This window comes from Tenrec ecaudatus, chromosome 15 (genome assembly GCF_050624435.1).
Source record: "Tenrec ecaudatus isolate mTenEca1 chromosome 15, mTenEca1.hap1, whole genome shotgun sequence".
Taxonomy (NCBI): domain Eukaryota; kingdom Metazoa; phylum Chordata; class Mammalia; order Afrosoricida; family Tenrecidae; genus Tenrec; species Tenrec ecaudatus.
In genome coordinates this window covers 99,703,919-99,714,786 of record NC_134544.1, presented here as the reverse complement: position 1 = coordinate 99,714,786, position 10,868 = coordinate 99,703,919, and the positions used below count along the sequence as shown (strand labels likewise).

The window sequence follows — 10,868 nt, the reverse complement described above, 5'->3', positions numbered from 1 at the left end:
GACAACCCCTTTTTGAGGCTCCCCCACATACACACACACTAGGGCTGGCATGTCTTCTCAACCCCCCGAGAAGGATCACTCGGTAGCAGCCATTCTCGCCTTAAGGCAAGCAGCCCCAAAGCCTAGGGAAGACCCCTGAGTCCCTGTTTGGGTATATGTTCCCTTTTGTTCCAGTGATTTGTATAATTGGAACCAACAAAATCCCTTTTTCTGACAAAACAAACGGTCTGATTTCTGTGCTAGATATGGTTTTCCATACTCATCAGCCCACCTGAGATGATTGCCAGCAACTTCTCCAGGTGCTGTTCATGTGAGTGGAATGGGAGCCCTTCCAGGAGGGTCCCAGAAGGCAGTCAATGGACCTGATGGTCAGCCAGCGGGCAGTCCCCACTTGAGAGAAACTCTTTTTGCCACTGCACAAACAATGTGGGATCCAAACTCCTAGCAAGGCCAGGAGGGCTTAAGCAAGTATCACCAGTTGCACTTGCAGGGCCTCCACGGGAGAGCTAGGAAACCTATGAATTTATATAAGGTCAGTGAGAATTTTCAGGCTCTTACAAGAGAATGTCTGCCTGCCTTTTTAGAGTGGCTGATGGACGCCTACGGAATTTGTACCCCTGTTGATCTGGAGGCCCCCGAGAACAGGTGAGCAATAAGTATTGCCTTTAGTACTCAGTCTGCCTCAGACATGAAAAAGAAGTGGGAAGAGTTTGAAGGGGAAAATCTTAGTGATTTGGTAAAAGTGACTCAGCGAGTGTTTAACAACAGAGATGACCCTACCCTGACAGAGACAAAGAAACTAGCTAAAATACTAGTAATTGCCATGAGAGACCCCAGAGGCTCAGGAAAAGGAGAACAGAGCCCACTCACGGAGAGAGTGACCTGTGGGCACCGCCAAGGCCTGGGGAAGGATCAATGTGCCTACTGCATAAAAGAAGGACATTGGAAAAATCAGGGGCTTGAAAACCCCAGGAGAGTCGGACGACCCACCGCTCGAGAGGATGGGCCTCATCCTCACCTATAAAAACCCAAGCAAGCAACAATAACACTTGAAGAAGCTGAATGAAGTTGTCACATCTCTGTGTCACTTGGCCCCCAGGATCCCAGGCTAACTCTCCAAAAAGGGGGCCAACCAGTAAATTTCTTGGTGGACACAGGGGCCACCTTCTTGGTTTTGGAAAAGACTACAGGTGCATTGTCAAAAGGAAAGATTTTAATTACAGGGGCCACAGGCCATACCCAAGCACACCCATGGAAAACGGCCAGAATAACAGATTTAGCACAAGACACAGTTACACACTCCTTCCTGTAATGCCTCAATGCCCCTATCCCCTAATTGGCCAGAACTTATTACGATAAATGGCGGCGATAATTACTTTCTCACCTGCTGCAACCACCTTAACCCTTGAATTTGAAAAGGCAAAGGTTTTGCTCACCGCTCCAATTTCAGAGGGACCTGTGTTTTATCAAGGAGCAGAAGAGACCTCCTCAAAGGAACTTCTTGATAAATTGGTAAAAGATATTCCTTTTGTTTGTGCATAGAACAACCTGCCAGACCTTGCTGAACATCAGGTGCCTGGGGTCGTACAACTTCTGAGCTCGGCCACACTGGTGAGTGTCAAGCAAAACCCTACTCCATGGAAAGCAAAGGTGGGTATTTCTGTTCACATATGCAGATTAAAAAGGACAGGCATTTGGGTGCCCTGCAAGTCCACATGGAATGCTCCCCTGCTGTCTGTGCAGAAGCTGGGAACTGAGGACTTCCAATCGGTGCAGGATCTCAGAGAGGTAAATGCGAGGGTAGAGACTGTCCACCCCACGGTACCAAACCCTGAGACCGACTATTCTGTCAAACTGAATTTGTTATACTGTTTTGGACTTAAAGGATGCTTTGTTCTCCACACCCTTGTCCCCTGTACGTCAACCCAGTGAAGACTTACAGGAATACAAGGAGGAACACCCCAAAAGCCCCTTGCTCCAGTATGCAGATGACCTCCTCCTGGCCTCTGAAAACCTGGAGGAATGCCAAAGGGCTACTGAGGACCTGTTAATAGTCCTTGGCCAATTGGGGTACAGGGTATCTGCAAGAAAGGCTCAGCTGTGTGTCAATAAAGCTGTATACCTAGGCTACCAACTGGAGGAGGGAAAACGGACCATGTCCCCCAGCTGCATTTAGGCGATCCTCAAAATCCCAGTACCTGAGACTCCGAGGCAGGTGCAAGTGTTTCTAGGAGCTGTGAGGTATTCTCCATTGTGGAATTTTGGATTTGCAAAAATAACCAAACCTCTATATGCAAGTACTGGGGAAAGGAAAAATAACTTAAATGGACTGAAGTAGAACAGCAAGCCTTTGAATTCTTAAAAAAAAGTTGCTCATATGGGCATCCACTCTTCCCCTTCCAGACATAGAAAAGCCCTTCCAATTGTCTATGTCTGAGGCCAGAGGCACACCAAAAGGAGTGCTAACTCAGAACTTGCAGCCATGGAAGAGACCTGTGGCTGATCTTTCAAAGAAATTGGACTCTGTAGCTGCAGGATGGCCAAGCTGCATGCGAGCTGAGACTGCCACCACCATCACAGTTATAGAAGCTAGGAAGCTTACACTGGGACAGGATATTGCTGTGGTAGGGGGACCTATGGTTGAACCCCTCCTAACCAGTCCCCCAGACCGGTGGATCTTGAACGCCAGGATTATGCCACCAGTCCCCCTGAGGTAGTGACCATCCTCATACCGTCCCCAGTGTTACCGCCACAACCTACATACTCAGAACATGATCCAAAGGTAAGCCAAAACCTGGGCTGCCAAAGAGACTCGGAGCATCCAGGGTGGCTGCTCCATCCTTAAGGAAGAAGATTCATGCCAGAAGCTCTGGGGAGAGATCTGGTTCAAGGATTACATGAAGGTATGCAATCGTGAGCCTCTAAATTGTCTCAGTTGTTCCTCGGGTACTTTTACATACCCAGGCTTGGACACTGGGTGGCAGATGTCACCCACCGTTGATTGCACTTTGCTCAGGGAAACAGCTCTAGAAAAGAAAAGGAGCAAACCCAACCACGAGCTCGAGGTAGTAGTCCTGGAGAATTCTGGAGGTGGAATTTATGGATATCAAACTTAGAATGTATGGCTACCGGTATTTGCTGGTGTTCGTGGACACCTATTCTGGATGGATGGAAGTCTTCCCAATGAAGAAAGAAACTGCTGCCATGGTGTGTAAATTATTGGTAACAAAAATTGTCCCTAGATTTGGCCTTCAGACCACCTTGGGGTCTGACAATGACCCAGCATTCATTGCTCAAATTACTAAAGTATTAGCAATGCTTCCAAATATTAACTGGAAGCTCTCCTGGGCTTATAGGCCCCAAAGTTCAGGGCAAGTAGAAAGAATATACAGAACCCTAAAGGAATTGTTAGCTAAGTTGCATTTAGAAACTGGCGAGAACTGGGTTGATTCTTTCTTTACTTTTTGCCCTACTTTGAGTCTGCTGCACTCCCTATGTGAAAAGCATGACCCCATTTGGATTTATGTTTGGCAGACCTTCCCCAATCCTCCCAAGGTTGAAGGAAGTAGAAATAATGGAAGTCACCAACCGGTCCCGCATCAAGTGCCTGTAGGTTGTGCAGCAGATGAGAGACAAATCAACTGCTCTGACACCTTCATTTTGGGTCCAAGCAAGGGAAAGGTGAAGAGGCAGCCCACAACTTGCAACCTGGAGACTGGACATGGGTAAAGAAGCACCAACCCGACACCTTAGAACCTAGGTGGGCTGACCCATACCAGGTGATACTTACAACACCAACTGCTGTTAAAATAGTGGGGAAGGGGCCGTGGATTCATCAGTCACAAGTTTAAAAAAAGACCTCCCTGAGCATATCCTGAAAAGATGGACACTCAGAAAGATGGAAAAACCCTCAAAATTAAGGCTTTACAGAACTTAATTGTTTTGTCTGAGTATTGCTGACAGCACCCGCCATTTCCCCCAAACACAAACACATCTGTGGACTGCTATTCGAACCTCCAGCAGTGAATATGTAACCTCTTACACTGGGTATGACCCCGTTTTTGCTTTGATTTGTTTGACTTGCTAGGAAAGAGTTGGCATTCCGGATCCTTTCAAGGAAAAGGGCACAATGGGGCCCATAACCAGAATCCCGTCCTACAGGTACGGAATACCCTCTATAGAAAGAAGGCTCCAAACAAACCATTTCTATATATGCCCGGCTGATGGACACCCTAACTGCCAATGGGAGGGACATTACCATTGTGCAGCTTGGGGTTGTGAAACTATCATCTTCAGGATGGAAACTTGTTAAAGAGGACCCTATTATTTTTACAAGAATAGGAATAAAGTCTGTTGGGTTTGATTCCACCACGTGTATGGTTTCCAAATGTAACCCAATAAGAATTGTATTCAAGTGTTATTCGGTTCACTGGGAAAATGTGGGAAATTAAACATTATGTAAATGATAGAGGTCCCAGGACAACCTTTACTATCCAGCAAAGTAAAATATGGCAACCTCTCATCCGTAAAAAGGCCCAAACCTGGTGATAAATCCTTAAAAGCTACAACTGGGTGTCACTAAGATTCCTTTGCCGCACCCTCCAGACTCTTCAGTAACTTTCCCGTTCACCGCTAACCCAACTCAAAGGGCCCTTCCCATTCAGGAGCCACCTCAACGTTCTGTGTTTGATACTCTGGATGCTGTATTCCAATTTATGGACTCAAATCCTAACCTCACAGCTGATTGTTGGCTTGAATGAACCCTGATCCCCCTTACTATGTAGGCACAGGTACAAATAGCACTACTGGTGCAGAGTATAATCAAATTAAAAATGTTAGTATGAAGGATTACACGAAGCAGCAGTCTGTAGGTGAGGTTAGAATGGACTCAGTTCTAAGCTCACTTTAAGATTTGCAAGGGCAAGCGCTGTATTTTTATTCATCTAATTAACCCTTAAATATATCAAGATAACGAGATTTTTGCCTTCAAGCTGTTCCCATTGAACCAAATGTTAATCCTTATTTGTTATCTGCTCCAATGAGTACTTGCTTTACTTGTTCCACAGTACTAACACCCTGTCTCTTTTCCCCAGTATTAGCAGCGGACTCGGGTATTTGTGTATAGTGCATGTTGTTCCTCAAGTGTACCTGTATTCTGGTGAAGGAGGTAGGGAATCACTTTGGAATTTCTGGATGAGTTAAAAGAGTCCCAATTTTGGTCCCACTGTTAGCAGGACTTGGGATTATGGGATTAGCTGCAGTCGGGTCAGTTGCTTTAATACAAGGAAATTTAAACTATCAGACTCTTAGTCAGCAAATTGATTTAGATTTACAGGGATTAAAAAAAAACTGTTTCCCATTTAGAAAGATCCTTAGACTCCCTTGTAGAAGTTGTGTTGCAAAACTGCTCAGGGCTTGACTTTCTCTTTTTGAAACAAGGAGTGCTGTGAATGGCATTGGGAGAAACTTGTTTTATCCAAACCATTCGGGAATCATTAAAGATAGGTTAGCCCTGGTTAGGAAAAGATTAGAGGAAGGAGACAAGAAAAGAAATGAAGGAACCAATTGCTTTGAAAAGCTATTTAATTGGTCAACCTGGCTAACTACCCTAATAACGACCCTAGCCGGACCCCTAATCCTCCTCCTGCTAAGCTTCACATTTGAACCAATAATAACCAATAAGCTAGTGGCATTCCTTACACAGAAAGTACAAGCCATAAAACGCTTAGTGCTGAGCCCACCATACACTGGGCTGACTACTGCAGATTCAATGATTTCAACTTGGCTAAGAACAGGAGGGAATGTAGCAGCTCTGGGAGAAGCTTAAACAGCCTGACAAGAGAAGCCAGTTTGAGCTGACAGAAGCCATTATGAATGGTAAATAAACTAGCTATGAACTGCCAATAAACTAGCTGATATTGTGGAGGTAGGCTGTGCAGACGTAGCCCAAGGGAATGTACAGAAGGAAATGGATATTCAGAAGGCTTGCAAGAACGACCAGAGCAGTTTTTGTTCAACTAAGAATGGCTAACCACAATACCCCGCTTCTGTGCTCTGCTTGCTTGCACACCTACACATTGCAAAAGTACAAAAACATTTGCAAAATTAGACTGGGGGCCACTCAGTCTCCTCTCAAGAGAGCTGACAGTCCCTGCGCAGGAAATGAAACTTGTTCTGTTGACCTTGCCGGCGGTCTGGGTGGTTTTCTTTCTGGGAATGGACAGTAGCTACAACAGACACAGGTTGGCACCATTCTGCGTGGGAGTGGGTCACGTCGCTGGGAAAATGGAGGCCGCAGGTTGTGGCCTAGCCACAAGCCAGCCTGGGGCCAGCCACCCAGCCAGAGTCCTGCCGAAGCCAACAGGGTGGACGTGGGCGCCCCCAGCCTTCCGCTGGCCAGAGCCCCGGCACACCACTGAGCTGCAAGAAGGCTTTGGGAGTCAAAATCCTCCCAGCCTCCAGGCAGCAGCGTCCCAGCCCCCTCCCCAAATGCAGCCTGGGGAGGCAGCTGAGTTCCCAGGAAGGCAGGCACACAAAGGCACTTCAAGTCCCGCACACCAGCAAGAAATGGCGCAAAGACGGACACAAAATGCTGGGGCTGTGGCAATACTCTACGAGTGGCCCCAGGGGCCTCCACGGTGTTGGGTGGGCGCGGCACCTGGATTGGCACACCTAGGCCTGGCGAATTCAACTCAACAATTCTCCTGAGGGTGGTGAGGTGAAAGGAGCCAGAGGGGCCCGCAACCCGTGAGACCAGGATGGGAGGGCCCACTCCTGGGGCCGGCTTACATCATAGCTCCAATTCAGACAGCACCGCTTCTGTTAGACCTCTCCGGGGACAGGTATGCCTTGGTACTTGGCTCCACGTGAGAAACAGCTCATGCCGAGGCCTGGTTTGGGATCCCCATGAGTTAGGGAGGTGTGGTGGATGAAGTTGGTCAACCCCATTGGCTGAATTGTTTAATTGAATTCACCTGGCCTTGGTGAGCCAATGCAGGTGCAGCACCCACCCAGGCGTATCTCCCCCTCCTGGCTGGAAACCTGAACTTCTGAGCATGCAGTGAGCCACTGCTTCATGAGCCGGTAGCTCGGACCTCTGAGCATGGGTAGTGGATGTGCCAGTCCCTATGCTAGCTCCCTATCAGGTTTTCCAGCCAAAGGTCTGCCTTCTGGAGCTTTTCTACAGAAAGCACTTAGTTCCGGATCTCTACGCATTCGGGGTGATGGATGGCTTTGCCTCCGTGCTTGCTTCTTTGTGATTCTGGAATGGTGCTTGTTTCACAAGATCAGCGAGGTCAGGAATTCTGGGCTGGTTGGCTACCAAGCACAGAAAAATAACCAACAGATTGAAATAGCAACTCCTATTTGGTTTATTATGAACCATACAAACGTGTGTCTGAAACGTCCCTCCTAAATTTCTGAACTCTTGACCTCCTTGCCATGTGTACATGGAAAGCAAGGATTCCAAACTCTGATCACCACATCTGACTGTTCCCCAGCCCCTCTGAGTCTCCCCCCCCACCTTGTCTTCCAGAGGCGCACTGTCAACCAGCAAAGTTGGGCCTCTCCATTTCTCAGGTGAAGATTGTTATGTGAAATTACCCTGGGTTTAAATGTTAGCGATTATGCTATTTAAAAGACAAATGTGTGAGCCAACTGGGGGCAAACAAAACTCATTTCAAACACCAGTTCTGTGTCCTCTAAGTGCCCATGTACAACTGCTACAACACAACAATGGGTCCTGCTGGGTCCCCATTAGCATCTGGGAGGAAGGCTGTTTATTTTAGGGAATCCTACCTTGGTCCGTTGGTGTTAATTGCAGACTCACTGAGTGACAGATTGTATCTGACACACACCACGTTTACGGCAGCAAACACCAACACTTTGTCAAACTCCGTTTGGTATTGCTCCATCCCTCCATCATTCTCCCTAATGAAAAAAATAATTAACACATTCATATAAAAGCACAGGATGAGGAGAGCTTTAATTTATTCATCTAGTTCAGGGTCATCCCTGTTATCACTATATGACAAGTTAATGAGGCTTAATTTAAAAAGCAGCAGTAAAGTAATTTAGGAAACTGAGGGATTGTCACAAGTCCTGGCTGTGACAGCATGTTTTGTGCATCATGGAAGATAACAGATTTACCTTCTGTGGTATCTCATATCCATCATCCCCAAACTACCGGCTCTTAGGGATAGAGAGAGCGAGCTTTTCCTTGAAAAAAGTGCCTGGGTTTGGTAGCTGCTCACAGGATGGCAGGTGTAACGTGTTATGAGAACTTAACAAGGCCCTGAGAAGGTGGTTATTGGAAGGTCTGGCTGGAGAGCAAGGTCATGACTCCTGAAGGATTCAGGATCCAAAAGTCAAGTCAGAACTGGATGCCAGAGACTTTCTCAATCCAGCCCTCTTTGCCCCTCCCCTAAAGCCAATACATTTCTAAGGGTTATGGATTCTACTTCAGAATCTTTCTCAAACCCAGGACCATCTTCACCATTATTGGCTAGACCTGTTCACCTCTTGCCTTATATATAAAAATATGGGTTTATTGTAAATCTGGGTCTGTTAGGTTTCTCAGGTGGGACATGTCTCGGTCCTTGGCTACACACTAGAAAGAAAGTCACACCAAAGCCTGGTTGGTGATCTGAGTGGATTTAGAAACAGGAGAGAAGGTTCCGGCATTACAGTAAACTGAACACGGGCACCCTCATGACACTGCACACCCAGCCCTGCTGAGTGGAAGGCAGGGAAGCAGCTGAAGGGGAGGGGCGGTGGTCTCCACGTTCCAGCCTTTTAAGGGCTTTCAGCTGCGTGGTGTCAATTACGCTCTCCTGGCTTGGGCTTGAATTGGTGTATGCCCCTAAGCCCGCATTGGCTTCCAACGTCCTGTAGGGGGCCCCGTAAGTATGGAGAGGAACAACCCATTGTCTTGCTACCTGTCTATATTCCTGTATGGCTACATTGAAATGGAACTAGCCTCTTTAGATAGCCTATGTGGTTCACCAGGAGCCACAGGCCCCAGCGTTCCCTGTTACCACCTTAAACCTTAAACTACTGTTGGAGTTTATATTACGTGTGTGTGTCTGTGAGCATGGGACGTTTCCATGCCAGAGACCTGAAGTTGCACAAATAGGCATCCAGAACAGAACTCATACAGTCTCTAATAAGATGCTCAGATGCTTCTCACTAGGATGAGAATTCATCCAAATGTGTGAGCAGTTCATATCTTGTAAGGGAGAACAGGTCAGTAGTGTAACCAGAGAAGAGAGCAAAGGTCAGGGGAAAGGGAGGAAGCCCACAGATATCTGTGCTCTGTGTTTGGCCACAAGACAAGAAACCAGGCCTCCCTGCAAAAGAAAGCAGAACAGCAAGTCCCTCGGGTCTAGGACACCTTTAAACATGACCTATACAACACTCGGCTCAGGGAGGCACCTTGGAAAGCCATAAAATCCAGAAAAGAGGGACAAGGAGAAAGCCCAAGTCTTTGGCTTTCCCTGCTGTGCCTTCAGTATTGAAATGTCTGTGCACGAAGCCTTTGAAATTTCTGAATCAGAGAGTGGATTCACAAGTGAAGCTACTGCTTTATTCTTCAATGCATTTTAGCCCAAAGACATGTAACAGAAATTCTGGACTTAGGAGCCACTTGATCCTTGGACACTAGGAGATTTCAGTGGAATCTGAAACAGGGCTCTAACCACCAGCTGGACTGGCCTAGGAAGCCCAAGTATTCATTCTCCCAAACACCAACCTCCCGTTGCTCTTCATCTGCCTGCACCTTGTTCAGCTTTAGTTGTCCGTGGAAACGCTTGGCACCCACCTGGTACTTCGGAACCCAGAAAGAAGGAAAGGTAAAACTGGGATTCAAATGAAACAGACTGAAGTAGGACCATAGCCAAGATGTGCCCAGGGCTCCTCGCAGCATTTGTCACCTTCATTCCCCTCTTCAGACTCAGATGTGGCAAGGTTCAGAAACATGCTTTACCAGAAAGAACAGCTGTAAACCCAGCCTGCTTCCAAGTGAGAAAAAGCCCTTTACACATGAGTTCCTGAGGTCAGCCCAGCCCCCACCCCTCCCAGAGTCCCCTGCTCTCTGGTGAAGCATTAAAGCAAGTCGAAGTAGAGATTTGCTTAGAATTAAAAAAATCACTTTTCACAATAGCACGGCACATTCTGGATGGCAATCACGGCTGCACAAAATGTATCCGTCCTCCAGCCATAATGTTAGTGCCTCAGTGACCACACACACACATTGTGTGGCGAGACTCAGAGTCTATTCCATTTGTGATAAATTGTTTCCTCCCTCTCCATGCTTTGCACTTATGAGACATGCTCTCTGGAGATGGTTGAGGCTTGTCTTTTTTTTTTTCTTTCTTTTTCGTGTCAGATGGGTAATGTGCCCACATCGTAACAAGTATTAAGGGAGGCACATGTCACACAGACGCGTGAGAACCCGATCATCATGTTTATGAACCGGAAAAGGATCGAGGCTTGTCTTGTCACCAAAAATCATCTCCGATGCCTTCCTTTCCAGTCACTAATTAGATGTCTTCACTCAAAGAATTGCCAATAATTTGAGGTTTCGGAGGAGAGCTCCTTGAGCTCCCCAGACAACAAGGAAGCCAAGTGTCACCATCATTATCCTGAGCTTGGAGGGAGCATTAGTGTTCCAGAGGCTGGGGTTCCGTCACTGCCTGCCCACTGCACAGTCAGGGCAGGTGATGGTTATAATTGCTTCTAGATGTCCTGCCATGGTCAGTTGAAAGACAAACCCTTAAACACTGACAGACTACAATAAAATGGGAGTACACAGACATTTCTGCATCATTGCCCGGTGAAAATATACTGAGTGGAGTTGGATGAGATGGCAG

At 47.1% G+C, this 10,868-nt stretch overlaps 1 non-coding gene across 1 annotated transcript; it reads right to left on the bottom strand.

The window, feature by feature from the left end:
- Window positions 1-10,378: 10,378 nt before the first annotated feature.
- LOC142428459 (small nucleolar RNA U13) lies at window positions 10,379-10,482 on the bottom strand. The gene has a single exon (XR_012780357.1). It is a non-coding gene; the product is annotated as a small nucleolar RNA U13 (small nucleolar RNA).
- Window positions 10,483-10,868: the final 386 nt, after the last annotated feature.